The 23,492-nt window shown below is 44.3% G+C and overlaps 1 protein-coding gene across 3 annotated transcripts in view; it reads left to right on the top strand.

Moving 5' to 3' along the window:
• The window catches only part of LMNA (lamin A/C), a 130,377-nt gene that overhangs the window by 37,556 nt on the left and 69,329 nt on the right, over positions 1–23,492 (top strand). The window lies entirely within an intron of this gene.

Genomic DNA, 23,492 nt, shown 5'->3' with positions numbered 1-23,492 from the left:
AACAGGTATTCCTTTGGGTGACGTCAGTAGATCTGGGTAAACCAGGTGGTATTACTTTGAGTGACGTTAGTAGATCAGCATCTTCTTTCAATATCGGGGATGTTTGCGCTGTTACTGCCCCATTCTGCCCACTATGCATAGATTGTCAGGGGTTTGGTGCTACGCGATGAAATAGCAGTTGGTGCTGCAAGCATACCAGCTTTCCGCGCGAAAAAATCCTTTTGCGTGTGAAAGTTGACCGGTGCCACCTTTTACACCAGCTTTCATACCAGCACTGAACTTCAGTAAATGTGGGTGCGGGAGTGTAAAGAGGGCTCAATTATTTTGCTATACCATAAGGACAAATTCTGTAGCCCCGGATGGTAGAAATCTCAGTCCATTCCCAGGACGTATGGGTATACCTTGAGTCTCTAGTTCCGAGGCCATGTTAGTCTACCTTAGGTACATCCAGAGATGCTTCTGGGTGTGCATTGAGTGTCTAGAGCAGCGGTTCTTAACATTGGACTTCTGTGGACCCCAACTGAATCATTGCTGGAACCTGGAGACCCCCACTGAGTCACTACTGGAAACTGCAGAGCCCATCCTAGGCAACTTCTATGATGTGAACCTCACAATATTGCACAAAAATCCATAAACCAGTATACATCAAACAAATGCACAAATTCATCACATGTTTAATTCACCAGCATGCTTGTAGCTCTACTTTATTAATCTTCTAATGTTATTTCATTTTCAAAACAGTTGTGGACCACTTTAGTAGGCATCACAGACACGCAGGGGTTCACGGACCACTGGTTAAGAACCACTGGTCTAGAAGATCACAATGTAGGCGGTAATTCCATCTTCCAACCCTGACAGGAGATTATGGACCGTGACAGAACAGCCCCAGGCAGAGGAGAAAAGGAATCCTCCATTCCTTATGTGAGTCCCCATTGTTGGTGAGCTTTTCATTGAAGATGAGCTAGCGTTGGCCTTTTTGGAGCCAGGCCAGACCGAATTATGGCTGATTGATTTAGGATATGCCTGGAAGGGACATCTGCTGTCCCTAAAGGGAGCTGCTGCTTTCTGCTAGTTGCAGGAGCCTCTAACTAGAATTGGGTGTGGAATAAGAGACCTGTAAGAACTCAATGTCCCACAGAATCTGCCGCATGGAGGGAAAGAGGAGGTACCGTACCACCTTACGGCAGGTACCTGGACCCAGATAAGACGTGTCCAAAGCAACTCACTAACTGTATCTAGACCCAGCTAAGAAGTTTCAGGATCAGCTCATGAAAAATAGCCTGACCCAAGTAAGGCTCTCATTATGAGTTGATATGAATAACCTCATTTTTTCTCCCCTCAGAATTACTATTACCCTGACCCTTTGGAATTATGGGCCACTTGTAATGAAGGACTTAGCGTGGTGGTAGTGCTGTCTCAGATAAAACATTTGAACCCGCTGTAGAGTGGTTGTGCCTGTTTTAACATATCACTTGCACAGCGCCATGTTCTGTCTTGTTTTAATTTTTCTTCTTTGTCTCACTTTTGCCATATTAGTTTCTTTGACTTGTCTTTCTTCTTTGTTTTTATTGACTCCTTGCTTCTCTACTTTCATTCTTTCTTTGCTTCTCTATCTCCCTTTAATCCTCCGTTTTCCCTATCTTCATTGCTTCCTTATTGTTTCTCACACCTTTAGCTCTCTTCCTTTCAGTTTATATTTATTCTCTTGCTTCCTTCCTTTGCTTATTCGATTCTTTACCTCTCTTATCCTTCCTACATCGTTTCCATTTTGCCTTTTTCTTCCTGTCCTATTTCTTCTCACCCTTCCTTCTCCTTTCTTTCCTTATTTACTTCCCCAATCTTGCTACTTACCTTCCTCTTCTGTCCTGCTTTCATTCACTTCCTCTCTTCCTTCTCATAGAGTGGCCTTTGCCTCCACCCACAGAAGTATTACTGTTTCACTTCCTGCTATTGACAATTGAGTGTATCATTGCAACTTCTGGAAAGTGTTTCTTTTGGTTGCAGAGTGGGACTCCATGATTGGAATAGGCACCGAGGCGAGAATTATCAGGTCCGTGGAATTTTTAGCCCAAGACCCGCCGAGGCGGGGAATTGAACCCTGGTCCTTGGCTAGACCTCTGCATCAGGGTCTGCCGCTCTAACCATTGAGCCACACTTCTCCACAGAATACATTCAATCACCGCACCAGTTGGTCACTACATACATTTTCTACAGAAAGCAATCCTTTTCACCTACTTTTCCCCCCAGCATCAGCATTTCCAGTAATGCTTGCTTTGATGGAATAAAGTGCATTTGTTCATGCAACGAATGTAAACAACATTTGTGAATGACTGTGCGTACACATTACCGCCAGATCTATGGGCGATGCCATGGCTACGGCTCTCTCTTACTATATTTTGCGTTAATGCTCTCTACCCCACTTCTTTCTCTATTTATACTTCACATTCCTTCTTTACTGCTTCCTTTCTTCTTCATTCCCTCTGTCTCCATCATTCGCACGCAATTTTCCATCTCTTTTGTTTCCATGCGCCCCTTTCCTCTTCCTTTTTAATTAGATCTCCCTTGCCAAGCCTCAGATGATACATACCAGATGTGTGTTATTTATAGCCCCTCCCCCTTGGGCTCAACTAGAGACAGGCCTGTAACTCTGTGCCAGGCCTTATGAAGGGGCTGTAATGAAATCCATACTTACTACCCAAAGGCCAATCAGTGGTCTGGAAAATTGTGTCCAACCTTCCTCTAAAAGTGATCTGTTTTTCAGATTTAATCCACAAAACTCAGGCACCGATCCAGTTGAAATCGCTTTTGGAAAGCACCTTGAGAGAGAATGCGCGAGAGAGTTGCTATACCATGGCCAAAGTAACGTGACGCTAATAGTCAGTAACTTCAACACCTGAAATAAATAACATCACAGAAAAATATTTTTTCATAAAAACACCAAGAGGTGGTCCTACGGTCTGCTGATCCTTAAGCGAGCCCAATCTCCTTCCGCAGACTGACCCCCAAAAGTGATGTTGATTTGGGGAACCAATGGCCAAGTCCCTCCCAAACTCAACTTTTCATCTCACTCTGTAAATAAAGCAAGCATTAGCAAAACCATAGATGTGGCAAAGATTTTTAGGCATTAATGAAATATTTTTTTTTTAAAAGCCTGCTCTGGTAACAAAACTAAAAAAACAAAAAGAGATTGCTTCCTCTACACAGCGCATCATTGCGATAAAGAATTCAAAGCGCGATGACTCGATTTTCCTTTGAGATGTAAAATAGTCCCAAGCGCATTGCAAACCGAGCACTCCATAGGGGGAGGAATTATGTATCAAACAGCCAATGGCAGGAAGTAAGAGAGAAATCTTCCTCTGCACGAGCTAAAGACATATATATATATATATATATATATATATACACACATATATATATATATATATATATATATATATATATATATAAACACACACATATATATATATATATATATATATATAAACACACACATATATATATATATATATATATATATACATATATTTTAAAGTTGGCAACAATAGGTATTGCAGACAGTTGTGCTATTGAGCCAGACCTAAAAAAAGAATGATAATAAACGTCGGAAGGGAACTAGGGCTGCTCACTGTGCAGTGGGATTAAGCAGTCAGTTGCTATCCCCTTAAATGTCACTCTGCCTGAGAATTGGCCCCTTTCCAAGCTGTGTTCATCGCCAGGAACACTTCCCACAAGCCCAGACTTGTTCCCTGCACGCTTTTACATTGTCCTTTTTGACGCCCACCCTGCTGGTGGTCCAGTTTATTCTATTGACCAGTGATTTTAATTCTTGCATTTGTATGGTTTTATCACAGGTTATGTTCTTGCAATGTGATGAGAATCGGCACTCTTTTGGTTCAATGCTTCACTTTTCTCTGTTTTTACTTGTGCTGCATGTGGGGTGTGACTTTCCTTCGTTGGTAGTCTGTTGTTTCGTAATATAACTGAGGTGGAGGAAATTAATTCAAGTTCTTTTTCTCTATTTTGAAATTTTCTCCAGAAATTGGAGGATTTTCACTTGCCTCTAAATTCTGAATGAGGCCCACTGTATCAATTGGAGTAGTAGTGTGGCTCACTGGTTAGAGGCAGCAGGCCTGAGAGCAGAAGTCAGCCCGGGACCAGGGTTCAATTCCCGACGCGGCAGGGTCGTGGACCTTGGTCAGCGGACTTGATAATTCTCGCTTCGGTGCTTACTCTAATCAGGGGTTCCACTCGGCAACTCTGGGCATAGCTTGCCTAATCTCCACAACGGCCCCACCAATTCCGGGGATGCCTGGCTCCACCTTGGGGACTCCCAGCAAGGGACCATCCCACAGGGAAAGCCAGGACGGGTTCCCCAGAGTTATACAGCGCCGGGACGCCCCGTTGCTGGGGCAGCTGTGCGCTTTACAAGTATACTACACAATTGTGCTGTTGACGCCGAAAGAGTATTTCAATCAGAAATGTTAAGGCTCCCAGTTTTCTGTTCTTATTGATTTTGACAAATAAATACATATAGAGATCAATCTATTTCTCTGTCTGTATTTGTGTTAAATATATTAAAAAATATATAGATCTTCTTGTGAGTGAACTTTGATGCTGGCTTTTATGACAGCCGGGCCAAGATCTGAGCAGAGTTACTTACATACATAAGAGTTTAGAAACGCACAGGGACAAGTTTGGCTAGTTACGCATTAAAAAGTTGAATATGTGCATGTGTTAGTGCTGAAATGCAAACGTCAAATGAGTGTTTGCGTATGCATCATGCATTATGTATGGCTTCTTACAGCAGTAAACCCCACCGGCCATCCACACAAGTGTCGGATTAAAAAATGTGGAAATATACTGCTTTCAGGTTAATTGTTTCGCAAAACACAAAATCAAAATGTCTAAAAAAGAGAAAAAGAGCAAAAAAGAAAAATGGATTATTAAAGTTGAAAATGTCTACAAATAGAATGCAATAGAACTAGGAGCCCTAAATATAATAACGAAAAGAAGAAGAATGGGTTGCCTCTGTCCACAGCTCGTGTGTTTCTGCGGATGGCACAGTTGATACCCACTCATCAATGGAGGTCGTATCATTCAGTGGTGCCTGTGGTGGGCACAGGGCCCCCCGCCTTTGTTAGCTGAATGGCGGTAGTGTTGGGGTTTGTCGACAGTTGTTGGCCAGCAGCTGCCCAACACAGCTGCAGAACAGTTGGGCGGATCTTTCTATCTCGTAAAAACTGAGTTGCCATTCTCAGGAGCTCATCCGCCAGCAGCTGTGAGGTGCCCACAAAGCTTCCGCGCAGTGAGGTGCCAGCTGACATCTTAGGATATTTGGAGGAGCAGGCCTTTTCCAAAGTCTTCTAAAGTCCCATATGGCCAGCAGAGGGACATGGACGCCTGTAGCCGTTAGAGCGGAGAACCACTCTATAGCCAAAGGGCTACGTCAGACTCAGAGATGCCAGATCTTCCTGACCGCTGCATTTTGCTGGGGACCACGACATTTTGCTATGCACCACTGAGGCGCGCCAGATTTGGACTGAGCCCATATAGCCGTTCACGGGCATAGGGATTTATCAGGTACCTCGATTGCATGAGCAGTGAGGTGGAGGTAGGCCTTCAGTGTGCTCTGCGGCACATTGATGGAATTAATGACTGCGAACCCTTCTGCGTTAGGCAAGTCGAAAACACGTACGCAGTGATTGCGCCCAGGAATTGCCTCTATGTGTCCAAGGAACTTCAGCTGCAAAACATAAGCTCTGAAACTGTGTGTTCCAGACTTTGAAGCTCTACATTGGAGTTGTGCGCCCATCCTAGCAACTGCAGCTCTCCAGAATATCAACTCTGGGACTCCGCAATAGCTGAATGGCAGCGCACCAGCCCAATCGCTGCATCTTGATCTTCCAGTAGCTGCAGCTTAAGGCCCCAGATTGCATCTCCAGGATTTGTAGCTCCATGTTCCAGGCTTTGCAAGTCACCATCCCAGGAGCTGTGGTGCCACATTTCGTACTACAATTAATGCCCAACCTGTAGCATACAGACATGCCTATAGCATATCCACAATGTGAACCAAACAAAATAGGTGACCCACCTATACTACCATAAATACAAGCGTTTGTCAACTAATGATACATCCTTGTACAATTCTTTGGGGTCTGCTTATTTTGCAGCACTTATTCAACCCAAAATTCACTTTTTCAGATGGTTTCTAATTTTGGCCTTCGTAGCCACTTTTTCAGACATCTTGAAGTCAGGCAGCTCCAGGACTGGGAGTGGGCGAAATATTCCATTCCGCCTGCAGATTTGGCAGCATTTTGGCAACTTTGTGTTACACTTGTTAGGCGAAGTTCCTGCCAAATCCCGGCAATCGCTGCATGGCTGAATTTTTCCAGGCGCGCCACAATGGTAAGCTGGTAAGCGCAAGCGAGATTTGGCATTCCCTAGCGTGATTTTCGGTCACTAGGAGGACATCTGGCAAGATTTTTCCAATACGGGGGTCATGACTGTGTCTGGTCAAAAGGCTGCCACTTGAGTGGAGAATCTACTCAAGCAGCACTAAAATCAAATCGAGTAGCTGCACTCTCCAGCTTGCCACATGGTGTCGTTCATGCTGATTTTTCAGCATTGAACATGCTTCAGCGCTAAATCTCAGCACGAGCAGCACAACTTGTCTGTACGGAAGCTCGCGGAGTTGTTTTGTTAAGTCCACAGAATTCTGTGGAATCTAATTCCGTGAGTTCCGCCCACCCCTATCCAGGACATCAACGAGGTAACAGACCACTATATTTTATATAATGAATCAAGGAAATGCCTATGGGGCTTGTCACTCTCCTTTACAGTCAGTTTACTCAATATTGTAGCAGAAAGTCCACTTCAGTCATGGTGGGAACAATTAGGTTTGTGATCAAACGTTGCAAATGGTATCTCCACTTCAGGTACAGAATTACAATTGGTGTAAGCACCAAACCAAATCCATCACGCTTTTCTATTCCATATGCAGCAGCGTACTTCCAAAATACTTCTACTAAAGTGAAAATGTATTTGAAAATTGCTCCTCAAAGCTAGGTCTGCACTATATCGAATACAAAAATGAATAAGATCTGCAGAGTATTTCCTTATTAATGGTGGAGTTTCCTCAAAATTGATAATGATATATTTTTTGTTGTTGCCCTTTCCGCCATTCAAGATAAAATGGCTGCTAATGGCTTATACTTGTGTCAACCGTATATTCTAGAGCATAGCGGTTCCCTTTCAGGGGCATAAGGATCCTCATTAATTTGTGAGTACAAAGTGGCTTTCCGATGGAGGGAGACCCATCTGAATTCTTGAACAGACCACGACACTGGTGGTTAATGTGTCTCGTGTTTGTCCTTGACCAGACAGTGGCTTTAACATGGTAGTACAAGCAGGCCGATTCTTTGGCGCTCACCGACTAAAGGGTGTGGAATGCACGTGGGTGAGAGACCAAGGTCCGCCCTTGTCTCAATCATAGGGAAGTTGGCAGTGGTACATCTCTGGTTGGATCGCAATCAATCTTGAGGATGAAATGCTCTGTGTGTTCTTCTTGCAGAAGTGCTACACTTGGCACGGCTGCACGTAGAGGTGGGTGTGGAAGGAAACAGCGAGTCGGACGTATTCTCATTGTTAAATAAAGTGATGGCTGACGCCATCAGACTGTCCTGCCAAAGATGTTAATAATGCACCCCACTAGCTAGCCAGAAGAATCTTCTCAACTCCTTTCTACTGTGACAGCCTGTGCTGAGCGTTAGGGTCTGAGTTGAGTACCCCAAAGCTTTACCTCTTCCTGAGCACCTGCACCAGTGCTTAATTTGAGCCAATGGTTTCCGGGGCTCAGCACCGGCACTTAATTGTCAACACCAGCAATTATGAGAGCTGCCACATGGTGGCACTGTTTGTATAAGTTAAAGATGATCAGAACAGCAATTGTTTATTAATTCAGTATATATTAAAAGCAACTAATACCTGCCACCCAAGCTATTTTTGTAGCTTTTGGGGACCTGGAATAGTGTGAACTGTCACACTTGTAGCGGTGTTTTGGTAAGTAGTTGTATATGTCAGTCACTGGCAACGCCGGCAGTGGCAATAGGTGGCGTAAGCTGCAGAGGCATCCTATCGAGAGGCCTGGTACTTATGTTATTTACAGATCAAGCATTGATCTGTGGCCTACACCGGTATGGGTTTGGATGGCAATGGTATAATGACGCTAGATCCTGTAGTGTTATATTTTTGCAAGTGGTGGGCACCCGCGTTAATTTTTTGAGACTAGGAATTCTTTTTTTTCACCAGCCTTTGACCCAAAGTAAGAGTGAAAGAAGGAGTAAGGGGAAGATATCAAAGCAATGAAAAGGGAAAAGCAGGGGAAAAATAGACTGCAAGAGCGAGTTAAAACGAATGCAAGTTTTTATTAGTGAAAGAGGCATGAGGTGGAATCAAAACTAGGCAGTCTTCTAATCAGGAACTCTGGGATTCTGCTGCATCCTGGAATAGACCAGGGCTCCTCACCAAAAAATTGGTTATTTGAATTATTATTATTATTTTTTGGGAATTAAGCTGGAATCCCAAGCTTTTCTATCCCCCATATTTTCCATAGAGGTGGGCACTTGTGCCAAGATTGGGTTGAGAGGTTGCCTTTCCCTGCTGGCCCCAGATCGAGGGAACATGACTGTCTTTTCGTTTGCGTCATATCCCCCGCCTGTTGTCTCCCTGCTCAAGGCCTTCAATGTCGTGTTGTTGTACCAGACAGTGTTAATATTGTGGCAAACTAGAGCAGTGGGAGGAAACGTCCATGGTGGTGTAAAACATTATGAAAATATTCTGTTTTATCATTCACAGGCCTTTGTGTACCATCCTCACCCTAAAATCAAGAGACGAGCAAAAAGTTGTACTGTGAGAGCCAAAGAGGAATTGCGCCGCGTGTTTGCAGAAAAATCTCATTGCATACAGAAAGATGCGTGTGCACACCGTGCACTATATGTACCTTGGAAAGGGAAAACGAGAACACAGGATATAAAGAATTTTAATAGTAGTGGCTGAAGATTGTAAGAAGATAAATTAGCCTAAAACTTTGTTATATCGATCTGGTGCAATTGAGGAAAATGCTTGATTTTTTATTAATTTGGGGTTTGAGTGGATTTGGATATCACTATTAAATCTTCTCTTGCTTGGAAAAAGCAAAATGGCTGTTGAAACACGTGTCGCTAGGTCTGTGACCATAAGGATTATTAATATATGAAATAATGGACAACTGAACACGTGAGGATACAAAAATATATTAGTGGTTATTGCCAATATTAAATAAATGGGTATGTAATTTGGCATGCTGTTTGACAAACTACATCGCAGCCTTCCCAAGGGACCTTGCTCCCATTCTTGGTGTAAGTTATGTATTGTTCAAAATCCATTGATCACAAGTTGATGGAAAGACAAGTTTAGGTATAAACTGAGTTTTAGGCCAGTTAGGGGCCATACCACTGCTGCTGTTTTAATCTTAAATCCTTAGTTCAGGGCTCTCCTAAATCGAATGTATGACGTTACAACGCATACTTTTACAACGCCTACCTTTACAACGCATTTTTTACAACGCAACATCCATTACAACGCATTCCATTACAACGCATGCATTTACAACAAATTTTTTAATACTACCTTTACAACGCATTCCATTACATCGCATACTACCTTTACAACGCATACCATTACAACGCATAACATTACTTTGCATGTAAGGTAAGTATTGGATAGTGTAGGGGTAATAATTACTATTCTAACTCCAGGGGGTGCAACAGTAGGGTAAGTGTTGGATAGTGTAGGGGTAAAAATTACTATTCTAACTCCAGGGGGTGCAACAGTAGGGTAAGTGTAGGATAGTGTAAGGGTACTATATGTTGTAATGCTATGCGTTGTAATGGTATGCGTTGTAATGACATGCGTTGTAGGGGTGTGCGTTGTAGTGTCATGCGTTGTAATGACTGCGTTGTAAATGCATGCGTTGTAATGGATGTTGCGTTGTAAAAGTTTCGTTGTAATGGTAGAGCGTTGTAAAAGTTGCGTTGTAAAGGTTGTTAACCCCTAAATCCGTCCTGAAGGGCCAAATCCATGCCATATTTTTAAGATAACTACATTTATCTAAATGGGGATTTGCAAAAAATCTGTCCGGATCCGGCCCTCCAGGATCAACTTTGGAGAGCCCTGCCATAGTGTGTGCAGAAGATTGCGTACAACACCACCAGGGTGTCATGCTCACACTTGAGCGTGTTTCAAGAGGGTTAATCTGTGTGTTATTCCCTGCTATAGGCCTGATTGTTGTAATTTCAATACAACAGTTTATCCTAAGAGAGGCACCACTACTAAAACTTTGCAACTGACTGATAGGAAAGGCAACAAAATTCTGGTCATGTTTTCTATAGGGTCATGTGACTAATGCCCTATTTACATGCTGGAGTTGCTACTGCGCCTTATTCGCATAATTTGCTCTGGGTGGAACCTCAAGGTTTTGTCCAGTGCTTAATTTGTAAAACAATAAGTGCCGGGGCTCTCGTCAGGATGCAGCTTGCACTAGCCTATTTTTCCTCTTAGCTCCACCTAAAATAGAACCAACTACTAACCATGAAAGCTGGGAGAGGATGTGGCATAATGCCAGAGCTGCTGACTTCGGAACTAGGGAACCAGGTTCAAGTCGCGGAATCGGTTCAACATCCTGTGATTCTGGCCAAATCATTTAATTTCCTTGTAAATGAATGCGCCCTTAACTGGTGCTCACGAAAAGGAGCCGGCGTTAATGATTAAGTGCAGGTCCGAGCACTGGTGTTGTCATTTATAATCTCCTCAGTGTCCTAAACAAAATTCAGAAATGGGGATTTGGCTCAAAAGCCACACAGCTAATATTAGCTGATCATGTGCAGATACTGTGCTTTGTGTTCGGAACAGAAAACTGCAGTGGATATGGCAGCTTTAATTCACAATCCTTATCCCAACTTGTGATTAGCAGCACAACTGTACACAGTGCTTTTCAGCAAAGGTGTCCTGCACACAAAGAACGATTGTTGCGTGACTTTGCCCTGAAATTGGCCTGGAAGCAGGTGTGACCCTTTATACGTACATTGGTGAGAGGGTGGCAAACTTTGGACTGGTGTTTCTCTTTCTTCTGAGCTCCAGTGTCTTTTGTTTGTACATCTCGGGGATAAAGGATACACAAGAGCCTGCAAGGATGTATGACGGTACAACGCGTGCTTTCACACTGTGTACCGTTACCATGCAGGTTTTACAACGCAAGTCGTTACAACGACTTGCGTTGGGGGGCGCTGGATAGTGAATAGTTTAATTTACTATTCCAACTCCAGTCCCCGTGGATAGTAGGGAAGGTGTTGGATATTAAATTAAACTATTCCCTATCCTACAGCGCCCTCCAGCGCAAGTCGTTGTAACGACTTGCGTTGTACAACCTGCGTGGTTATGGTACCGCGTTGTGAAAGTTTCGTTATAAAGGATGTTTCCCGCCTGCAATGTTAGGGTATTCTGCCTGTGTGACAGGGAGTCTGAGAGCTGACTTCTAGTGACAGGTCACCTGCAGAGATATGCAGCAATAACCAGCCTTTCCAAGGGTCTCACAGGAATTAGTTGCTTTTGGTGAGACTGATGCAGCTCTGGTAAAATCTCTCAAATGGGCTGCCTCCCTTCCTGCTACATTTTCAACTGTGACACACAAAATCCTGCTTGTATATTGTCATGCAGCCTTGAGACCTGCCTGGTTTAATACTGGTTCCAAGCTGGGATCATGTAATGCCTTATATGTAGGACCCCATATACACACAGCGTCTCACAATGGAAATTATGCACACTGCTGTCACAGGGTGGACGCTGTCATGCCTGCATTACACAAACAATTACATACACAAACCATTAACTATCCTGCATATTGCCTTGGAGCCTTGAGACCTGCCTAGTTTAATACTGATTCCAAGTTGGCCATCAGCAGTGTCAATTTTAATTTTTCCTGAAACTTTCTTCACCCATACAGCTGGTGCTGGAGTGCAGCATTTTTCCATATTGATAGGAGTCCAAAATGCCGTGTATCGCAGTGGGTCTAAACCAGTGATTCACAGACCCCTGTGGGTCAGGGAAGCCTACCTGAGGAGCACGCGACTGCTTCGAAAATTAAATATTATTAACAGATTACTAAAGTACAAACATGTATAAAAATCAAAGTTGAAAGTTTTAAAACATTCTGTTATGTGAAGATAGTTCGAGATTGGGTTCGCATCTTTAGATTGACAACACAAGTGCAGCAAATCGAATTTAGTATAGATGTCTAGTGGCGTCAATTGAAGCACTGGTATGGGCTGACAAAAAGAGAGCATGCATTAGGGGCAGAAAAGGTCCTAATAATAGGCTAGAATTTAGCATATTACTTTGTCTTTTGGGAATCAACTACAATTTGACTAGCTCCAATCTTCTCATTAGAAGTAAAATCAAACTGTTCACATGTTTTTTGTTTATTCAATAAATAACATTTAATCATGTGTGTATTTGCTTGAATTGTAGTTGTTTCTGTATTTTCATGCAAAGCTTTCAGGTCCTTATAGTATGAAATGTCCAGTTCTGATTCAGTGGGGGTCGACAGAAGTCAAAAGGTTAAGAAATGCTGGCCTAGATTTGGATTTCTGTCATCTTTTAGCCTTGGTCAGGAACCTGCTTCCCTGGGTTAGACCCCAGACATATTTCTGATTGGAGCTCTTAAGATCCGACTTTACCTTCTTCAGGGGCCATGCACCAGGTCCGAGAGTCGGGCAGGTGAAGCTACCCACATTGTTCTTCTTCATATACCCCACGCAATTGCCCAAATTTCACCTCCTCATTTCTGAAATTGTGCACGTTCTACTTACGAAGAGTCTGAAGTCGAGTGACCCGATGGCGCCACCAAGAAAAAGCTTTAACAGGCCTGGGCTTTCCTTTTACAAGTAATTGTTTCCAGGTTTGTTTGTCCAAACGGGAATGGAAGTCATTTCTTCCACCTCTTTGTTGCCCCCCTTGTAATCCTACATACCTCTTCTTTCCAACACCCCATCTGTTATTGAACCCCTGACTTTAAAAGGTCTTGCACAGAGAACCACCAGTCTGGTTCAACTCGATTACTAGAAGGCAGAAGGCATCACCAAATATGTAAGGCGCTCCACAGAAGGGTTTTCATTTCTTCATTCATTCATTGAACCCAGATGGGTTGGCTTCTGTGCAACTGCTGAGGCTATGCAAGAGCCCACACAGAATGAGACAGGGCCCTTCCATCCCCACCCACAAATGCCCATTCCAGATCTAGGAATCTAGTCAAGATCCTAGAACATACATTTGCTACATGGATATAGCTGAGCTCTGGAGCAAGAGCCCTGTGTGTGAAATAAACTCAGTGTGGCCACTTGTCGGCTCTGGACAGGCTGCAGTCGTCTCTCCTATGAAAGACAGATTTCAACTTTGAACCCTAAAGTTGAGAGCCACTTATACAATGTCATCGAGGAAATCAGAGGTGGTCATTGCACTATCCACGTAAGTCAAGTAATTCATAATTCACCAGGGACCATACTCACAGTTAATGGGGATTTACAGCTCTCTTTAAAAAGTACTAGTACTAAAAACATTGATCAACTCTGGCCACCAGACACTGCACATTGGCCAGTATAAAGCCACCGGCTGCCAATCCTGGGCTGCCTCCAATTGGATCACACCTTCTGAGGCAGCCTCCAATTGGATCACACCTTCCTGGCAGCCTCCAATTGGATCACACCTTCCTGGCAGCCTCCAATTGGATCACACCTTCCTGCAGCCACCAATTGGATGTAATTTAATGTAATGTAATGTAATTCCGTCCTTATAAAGCGCGACTGTCACTCCACGAGGAGTATCCTGGCGCTGTATGGATTGGAGGTGAGAGTAAGCCTTGTTGGAACTAAATAAGAGAGAGAGACCTAAATCATCTGGGGCAGCGAATACCCACGTCTTCAGGGCCTTTATAAACAGAAATTCTGATTTAAGAAGCCTTAAATAAGGTGGCAGGGAGTTCCACACTCTCCTCCCCAAGAAGGCTACTGTTTTTCCTCCTTCCAATTTGTATCTGAAGGTGGGGGGTTTTAGAAGGTTTGCTGATGAGGATCTAAGTGGCCTAGTGGTGGTGTATGGGACAAACCCTGCTGCAAGATATTTAGGCCCCACGTTAAGCCTGGCTCTGTAGGTAATCGGGAGAATTTTGAAAAGCGTTCTCTTGTGTACCGGGAGCCAGTGCAGGCTTTTTAATGCTGCCGCTGTTGAAGCTCTACGTGGGAGTTTGAGCACAAGCCATGCCGCCGCGTGTTGCACTACCTGTAATTTTTTTAGAATGGCTTTATTGGCTCCTGCGAGAAGGCCATTACAATTGTCTAAACGCGAGAGAATCAGGGCCACTGCCACTGATTTCCTTGCTCATAGTGGAAGCACGTTGAACATTTTTTTTAACGATTTCATGAGACTAAAGCAAGTCCCTGCCACAGCTGTGGCGTTTGGGAGAAAAGAAAGCATTGAAACAAATTTTACTCCCAGATTCTTTGCTACCTTCACCACGTCTGGCGGCGGAGTGGTTCCCTCGGGCCACCATTTACAAGGCTGAAATAGGACATCTTTATCTATTGGGAGTATTTCTGTTTTGTCAGTATTGCATTTGAGGTGGTTGTTACTCATCCACTGGAGGACTGCTGATAGGCAATTTTTGAAATTACATTCAGCATCTGAGGTAGTGTCATCTAGTGAGAGGATCATTTGGGTATCATCTGCATAAGATGTAACTTCTATCCCAAATGATCCAATCAGAGAGATTAGCGGGGTCATATACATGTTGAATAACAACGGGCTCAATGAAGGGCCCTGAGGGACACCTGTGGTTATATTGCGCTCTGATGAAAGGAACGTACCCAACGTAACCATTTGTCTGCGGTTGGTGAGAAATGATTTAATCCATTTTAACACCGTGCCAGAGATGCCGCTGCGTTCGAGGTGCTTCAAAAGAATCCTGTGAGAGATGGTATCGAACACAGCCGACAAATCTAAAAGAATCAGAACCGGTTTCCTGCCTTTGTCGGCAATCATTTTCAGGGTGTCAATTGTCTCCATGAGAGCTGATTCAGTGGAATGCTTTGGGCGGAATCTGGATTGTTGAGGATGAAGGATATTATGATCCTCAATGAATAAAGTAAGCTCCTTCTGAACAAATGTCTCTGTTATTTTACTTAAACATAGCAGAAGAGAGATGGGTCGAAGATTTGACAACACAGAGGGATCAATATTATGTTTCTTTTTTAGCGGTTTAACCAGTGCGAGTTTCCACTCGTCTGGTACGGTACATGTTCTTAAGGAGGAATTCAGTATATGATTTACAATGGGGTTGACCATATCTATCATTTTAAGAAGAATCCTCGGTGGGCAGGCATCCAACGGTGAGCCTGTCTTACAGATTCCTATGGCTACCCGTGTTTGCTCTAATGATACTGTCTTAAAGATTCGAATGGAGTCGACAGCATCCACTTGAACTTGCTCAGGGATGCAATCCTGATCCTCCAAAGGAGTTACCGGAAATTCTCTTTGAATTTTTGGGATTTTTTCCTCAAAGGATACTGAAATATTATCAGTTTTCTCCATTGCCGCTCGTGTTGTTTAGCAAATGAGCTTGTGCTAACGTGGGCGTGAACCTTCCTGACAGCCTCCAATCGGATCAGACCTTGCTGGGCTGCCTCCAATCTTGTCACACCTTAGTGGACTGTGGTAGTCTTCTTGCCAGCTTTCTAGGCCACATGACTGCCTGGGGATGTAAACTTGGTCTGTCTGCTTGGTAGCGGGCCGCTGCCAGCCCCCGCACTCTACCCCGAAGAGGCAGTAAGCTTCTGTGCACTTCAAGGGGCATTAACATCCACTTCATTTTCATTCCCTTCTTTTAGACCTCCAAGCTTTGCTCTTGTGGGAATGCTGTCAGCCTCCTTGTGGTTTCTGCTGGAGCAGCACAAGGCGGGATTACAATGCCACGTTTATACAGAGAGCGGCAGCTGAGCCCGGGTGGGAGGAGCGAGCTGACTCATCAGCCATCTCAGACTCTGTTCTCCAGCAGGCCAGGCCCCTGTCTGGCTGCCAAGACAGGATCTGCCCAGGCTTACTCCTCACTGTGACTTTTGTTCATTTACTTTAAACAAATGGCTCCTCCTCGTTAAACTCAGGATCCTCGGATTAGGAGTTGGCGCCGAATAAGAGCTTGTGGTACTAACACAATTTGATGAGATGACGGCAAAAGGAGGGAAGACGGGTATTCAAAATTAGCTTTTGACTTTTACAGACGTTGGATCGCTTTGGTGCACTTGAGCCGGCAACTGGAGAGAGGAGTTGGCCTAACGGCTAGGGCGGTCGACCTCGAATCTGGGGAACCGGGTTCGAGTCTCGGTAATGACGCTGAACACCCTGTGATTCTGTACAAATCACTTAATCTCCTCGTGCCTAACGAAAATTAATGTGTGTCCTCATGTAACGTAACTGGTGCTATGGAAAGCGCTCTGACACCTTGTACCAGGTCAAGTTTGCGCTATATAAAACTCCGTTAAAAAAAAAGAATACTGCTAATGTTCCACACAATGTGCAAGCCTTCCAGGACATTTTCAGACACTATCTAGGAAACGTATTTAACCTATTTGTGCAGTGCAGTATTTGACTGCAGGGTTGTATGATGGAACCACACATGCGTTTACTATGCATTCCTTTATAACACGGGTAATATAACAAATGTGTCATTACCATGCATATGTTCCTTTGCCAAAAATGTTGTTACGACTTGCCTTAGGGAAGCGCTGGACTTTGGAACAGTATAATTTACTATTCCGACTCCAGTCTGCGCAACAGTAGGGAAAGTCTTAAAATCCAACACCAGTCCAACAACACGTTCTCTAAAGCAAGTCATTGTAATGACTTGCGTGGTAACGGAACGAGTGGTAACAACACGTTTGTAGTATTGACCGTGTTGTAAAGGTACTGCTGGTAAAGGCTGCTTCATCCACAGCAGCAACCTGCTTTGGTCTGTTAAAATCCGTAAAGAAAGCCCTAAAATATCTTCCCTTAGAAACTCACAAGACGATTGTACACGCACTAATCACCTCCAGATTGGATTATGCCAATGTACTTTGCCTAGGACCCCTCAGATCCTGCTGTCTTGACTTCGGCCTGTACAAAATGCTGCAGCTAGAATCATTTTGAATATACCCAAAAGTCACTCTATCTGCCTAGGGCTAAAAGACCTCCACTGGCTATCAATCAAATCTAAGATCAAATTTAAAACACTTAGGATCACACACAGAGCCCTTCACCAGAAAGGTCCCAGCTACATCCAAGACGAGCTCAAACACAATCCTTCCTGATCTTGCAAGCACCCGGGGGCTTCTTTTAAAGCCGCATTTGCACTCTACAAATATCCTTTCATTCATTCATTCATTCATTCATTCATTCATGAGTTGCCCTCACCTACATCTGCCCAACATCGAGACCGCAGCTTTCTCTTTCCAAACTGCCCTCTATCCGAACTCTGCCAATGCCTCTCTTCTTTCTGAATGCCAATCTGACCAGAACTACTCCCTCGATTCTAGCCAACATTTGCCGCTGCTTTTTAATTCTGATAGTGGACTATTTGCCCTCTCTACTTCACCAGTGTGAGGTCCAGTTTTTCAAATGCACTAATCAGCGCTTAATTTGAGCCGGGGGGGGGGGGGTTCTGGTCCTAAGCACCGGCACTTAATCATGAACACCGGCTCTATAGTTTCATGAGCACCAGTCAGGAACACACTCATTTTTGGCAGGCACAGGAGATTGAGTGATTTTGGATGTTGAGCCGACGTCACAGACTCCAACCTTGTTCTCTAGCTCTGAAGTTCTGAAGTCCGCAGCTCTGGCCATTACACCACATCCTCTCCCTACTTCATGGTTAGGAGTTGGTTCTGTTTTAGGCAGCGCTAAAAGGAGAGATGGGCTGGTGCAAGCTGCCTCCTGAAGAGAGCCCCGGCACTTTTTACAAATCAACCACTGACACAGATGTTGCCGATAATCATATCAAATTCAATCATGGCATCAGACATCCCTGTGTTTAGAGCACAGATTGTTTTTAATGCTGGAGCCAAGTTTCTTAAGGTGCTCATTTTCAAATCATATTCCAGCTTGGAAAATGAGATTATGTCTCACGCGGGCTACTTGCGATTGCCATCGTACACTATGTCAGAATTGTGTGTCACCCTATTTGTAGTCTCCACCTCTACATATCTGGAAAGAGATGAATTACCTACATGAAAGTTGCTCAAGACGTGTGAGTCTGAGCACTAACTGTAACAGCCATTGCTCTCACTATGCTGGTCTGTAGCGCAAAGAACCCTCGTCAACAGAATGACAGCACTTTGTAAGAAATCTAACGTAGCATAACAATCTGCCCTCCTTCCTCACACAAATCTGAGCAGATTTTTATAGCAGGTTTACATTTTCTAATAAATCAGACTTCTTGGCACTATAGACCGAATGGTGAAAACAAGATTCTGGTTAATTTCTGTCTCCGGCTTGCAGGGTACACAGCTCCCACTCTCTCTCAGTGGCACTCTACCCAGTGCTCTGTCTGGATTGTAATCTAATTTTGTCCAATGAGTGATCGCCCTCTGCCTGTTCCTTCATTAAGTCCTGCTGGGCTCTTTCCAACACAGCAGAAAGGAAGCATGCCAGATGGTCATTCTCAATCACCATCCAACCCCTCTATGAATGTCAGCTCCCATCTTGTTTGCTTGCCTCATGCAGCGCCCAATTTGAGGGGAAAAAAATTAATGAGTGCAGGAGCAAATGGTTTTCTGCTGAATACCAAGGCTCCATGGTCTTGTTCCACCTCGTGCTTCTTTCCCCCACCAGCCAACACTTCCTGTCTCTTTATCTCACTCTTTCAGGTCTGTTTCATCCCTGCTTTCTCATTTTGTGCTGGTATTCAATTTTTTCTGCCTTTCTCTCTCTTGGTTTGAGTCAAAGTCTGATGATGAAAAATAAGTCCTGGTCCCCTAAAAGAAGTGCCATGCACCTAAACGGCAGCCGCACACCCAAATTAAGCACTGGCTTTACGTCACACCCTCCTCTCTCAGTGCATGCAAGATACAGCGCCCGCGCTCTTGAAAGGAAGCGCACGCGCGCTTCTTCCTGAGATAGGCTGACTGCATCCGCTGGGAGCGTGTTCTGATAAACACTTATTACGGCTTATTGCATGCAACTCTATGTGCAGTATTCTGATCAGAGAGATCTAATGGTAGCTGTACGTGCTCATACGTTAGATTAACCCCAGTTACCATTTTCTAACAAATCATGCCACAAATTCTCCGGTATCTAGATTCAAATGGACGTCAAGTCTCAAAAACCATGAAAATTTTCATTTATTTATTTATTTATTTATTCAAAGTTTTATATAGCGCGAACAAGATCTTAACAGATATCAGAGCGCTTCACAGTAGGGTGAGTAGACATAGTAATTGGGTACAGTATAGTGAACGGTAGCATAATAGGATAACAATCATGTGCAATAAGATACAGGTAAACACTCAGCTAGACAGTAAAATAAGGCGGTGCAGAGTCTTTGATCTAACTAAAATAGAGATCATGAAATAGCAGAGAACACTCAAATAGACAAAAATATAAGACGGTGCTGAGTCTGAGCTAGCTACAATACAGGTCTAGAGATAACAATAAACATTCAAATAGACATTAGGATAGGGCGGTGCAGAGACTCTGATCCAGCTGCCATAGAGATCAGTGGATACCAGTAAACCCTCAAAAGACAATACTATAGGACGGTGCAGGGTCTTTGATCCAACTGCAAAAGAGGTCAGTAGGTCATGAACAGAAAGTTAATGGATCACTAATTATCCAACGTTACAAGATCGGTGCAGAGTCTCTGAGCAGCAACAGTGAGGATCATGTAAACTTGGCCATAAGGATGGCTTTCACTTCTTTCTTGAAGAGTACAGTGGAGGAGATAATCCTCGTTTCAGGAGGGAGTGCATTCCAGATCCTCGGTGCCATTCCTGAGAAGGAGCGCTTGTAGGTTTTTTCCTTACGGAATCTGCGAGGTTTCAGGAGCAGACTTTTAGTACTTCTATTGGATCTCGAACCTCCTGATATAGTCAGCTTTTGAGTGAGGTAGGTGGGAACCTTGTGGTGTATGGCTGAGTGTGTCATAACCGCAATTTTCAATTGTATTCTGGCTTCGAGGGGAAGCCATTTCAGCGCTTTCAGGTCAGGGGTTATATGAGAGTGTTTCCTTGAGCCCGAAATGAGTCTCGCGGCCGCATTTAGGGAGGCTCTTAAGGGTGCTGTTGTTGCTTGAGGGAGACCGCTGATGGCCACAATTCCATAGTCTTTGCGGGGGATGATTAGTGCTTGTACAGCAGTTTGGAAGTCCTTGGCTGGGAGGAAGGGTTTGAGTTTCCTCAGAGTGTTGATTTGAAAGTTAGCTCCTTTCGTTGCTTTGCTAATGTGCTGTTGCATATTAAGCTTTGCGTCAAGTGTGATGCCTAAGGATTTCGCAGAGTCCACGATGGTGGGTTGGACATTGAATGCTGTTAGGTGATTGAGCCATATTTGGGTGGTGGTAATTTTCGCAGGGGGTGATATCAAGAGGAACTCAGTTTTCAACGCATATAGTTTGAGGTGATTGTCGGCCAACCAAGATTGGGTGTTCCTAAGTGTGCAGTTCAGAAGTTTGATATCTTCCGGGGATTGTACCTTTAGGTATAGTTGAGTGTCATCGGCATACATGTGGAAGTGTACATTGGATGCCTGGAGCAGGGTAGCGAGTGGTTCCATGATGAGGTTGAACAGCGTGGGTGAGAGGGAAGATCCTTGTGGGACGCCTAAATCTACTGGCACTGGAGAGGACAGCACGTTGTTAATCTTGAACGTCTGGGATCGGTTGTGTAGGAAGGAAGTGAACCATTTGAGCACAGTCCCGGATAAGCCCATTCTGGTATGTAGGAGCTCTAATAGGTTCTCATGTTTGACCGTGTCGAATTCAGGCACATTTGCATCAAATGTGCCTGAACAGTGCCGTCTTACAGCATGGGCACACTGGGCAGTTGCCTGTGGGCCCCTGAGCATAGGGGCCCCATGCAGACCAGAATTTAACACTGATTTCCCATAAACATTTGTATTCCTGTGAGTGGCTGTGTAGGCAGGCCCAGTGCACCGCTTTGCCCGGGGGCCTGTAATGCTGTTAAGATGGCCCTGAGCACGAGGAAACATTTGGAAGGTTTTTATACAGGGTGGACAGGGGTGACTGTACAAGACAGCACTTGTAATTGCAGTGGTCGTTTCACTCCAATTGACTATTGCATGATATGGTGATATAGTTTAGCCATTAATCACGCACTCTCTACTATTTGTATATATATGTTTATAGAGATAACTCTAACCACGAGTATATGTAGTAGACCCTTGTACTCACTACCATTCCTATGTGATTCTTAGAGTTTATCCATTTGTATATCTTCCTTGAGTGACTTTACAACTTATACATTTGCAATTTTTTCTATTTGTATCTCTTCCCTGTATGACTTTACAACTTGTACATTTGCATTTTTTTTCCTGTTTGTATCTTTTATGTCACTCATGTAATCCTAAATCCTTACGTATCGCACCTGGTTCTTTTGTAAAGCGCTCTGACACCTTCGGGTAATGTTGGCGCTATAGAAAATCGCATTAAATAAAAATAAATAAATAAAAATAATAATTCCACGCCAATCCTGTGTGGGTTCTGGAGCGGCGTGCTACCCACCGAAGGACGCTTCAACACCTCATCAGGGATAGCAAGCACTATATAAATGCAAACCCTCCCCTCTTCTATCCCTCCGCCATCCTTTTTCAACCCAAATAACAGACTCACACGCCTTCCGCTCAAATTAATTTCATATGTCCCTATATTAATTCACCACTAATCCTCTTTGGGCTCCAGAGTAGCGTGCTACTCGCGAAAAGCGCTTCGACGCCTCGTCAGGGGTAGTAAGCGCTTGTAAATATAATTACAATACAATACAGGGAGAGAGACCTCCCCCCCCACCACCCTCACACACACATACCGCACCGCTTCAATAAAAGCAGCAGTGTTTAGACTTCCAGACGAGGGCTGTGTGTGTGGGCGGCAGGCCTGGCATTGACGTGCGTCTCCTATAAACAGTCCCGGCATAGCTGTGGCATTACTCATGCGGGGGCGGGGATGGGGGGGGGATGCTGCCCCCACCCCAGCGCAGACCCGCTATCATTTCTGCACCAGTTCCCCTTGACTCACTTCTCCCAGAACCTTCTGCTATTTCTAGGCCTCGGTTCCTCTCCCCGCCGGGTCCCCCCAGTTTGCAGTGGAGGGGGGACACCGAAGCGCTTTTCCAGCCCTAGCCTTGTTGCCATGGCGACAGCCTCCAAACAGCAGCAGGCTCGCGTCACTTAAGGTTTTACTTCTTGTCTCCCGGACGCAGCAGGGAGTTTCTGTCCGTGACTCATCGGCTTTGGGACAGGCTGTTCCTGGCCACGTTCAAAACCCCACCCCACTCCGCTTCACCTATATTCATTGATTGTGGGCCATCGAAGCGCTTTATACTATGGGAAATGTGAACCGTGAACAAACACAACGCCCAAAACATGTATGACATGTATTTAAAATGAATTCCTGCCCTAAAAACATAGCAGGACGTTTCAAGCATGTACCTCTACTTGCACTTTGTACGCTTTTGTAACTTGCACACTTGTTACTTTTTCCTCCTGTAAGGCACCGTTTGCTACCTTTTCTATTTTGTTTCCTCACAATTGTCACTATTGCCTCATGTAACGTAACGTTTGCTTTTGTAATTTGTTCACTTGTAATTTTCTCCTCATGTATCGTTACTGTTGCTATTGTGAAGCGCTCTGACACCTTCGGGTAAAGTCCACGCTATATAAAACCGCATAAAATAAATAAATAAATAAACACATAAATAAAATAAATATGCAAAGAGCTCTCAGAAACACCCAGAACCTCCAGTTAATTCACGCACGAACAAACCTTTCAGTCAATGAACAAAGTTAAATTAACCCCTTAACACCCAGGCATGGTAGATTCTGTATTTGTAATCGTATCTGCATTAATTCAGCACTTACTACCTATGACGAGGCGCTGAAGCGCTTGACAGCCAGTAGCCCACAATTAAAGCGTGATGTCCCATACTGGAGTGGCGTTGAAAGGCCACACCGATGGCAGAATGCCCACCACAGTAACGCATATGACGCAACACATGTAGCGCCAACATAAGGGCAATAACTAGCCTGTTTTATGACTGCTTCCAGGTTTTGGGAGACCAGGGCGACAGGATGTAAAGCAATCTGCCCAGGATCACACAGTTTCATCAGCTTTATCAGCTGAGGAAGCCAGGATTAGCAGTCCATGT

Source organism: Lissotriton helveticus, chromosome 12 (genome assembly GCF_964261635.1).
Source record: "Lissotriton helveticus chromosome 12, aLisHel1.1, whole genome shotgun sequence".
Classification (NCBI taxonomy): Eukaryota; Metazoa; Chordata; class Amphibia; order Caudata; family Salamandridae; genus Lissotriton; species Lissotriton helveticus.
This window is presented reverse-complemented; position numbering and strand designations above follow the sequence as displayed.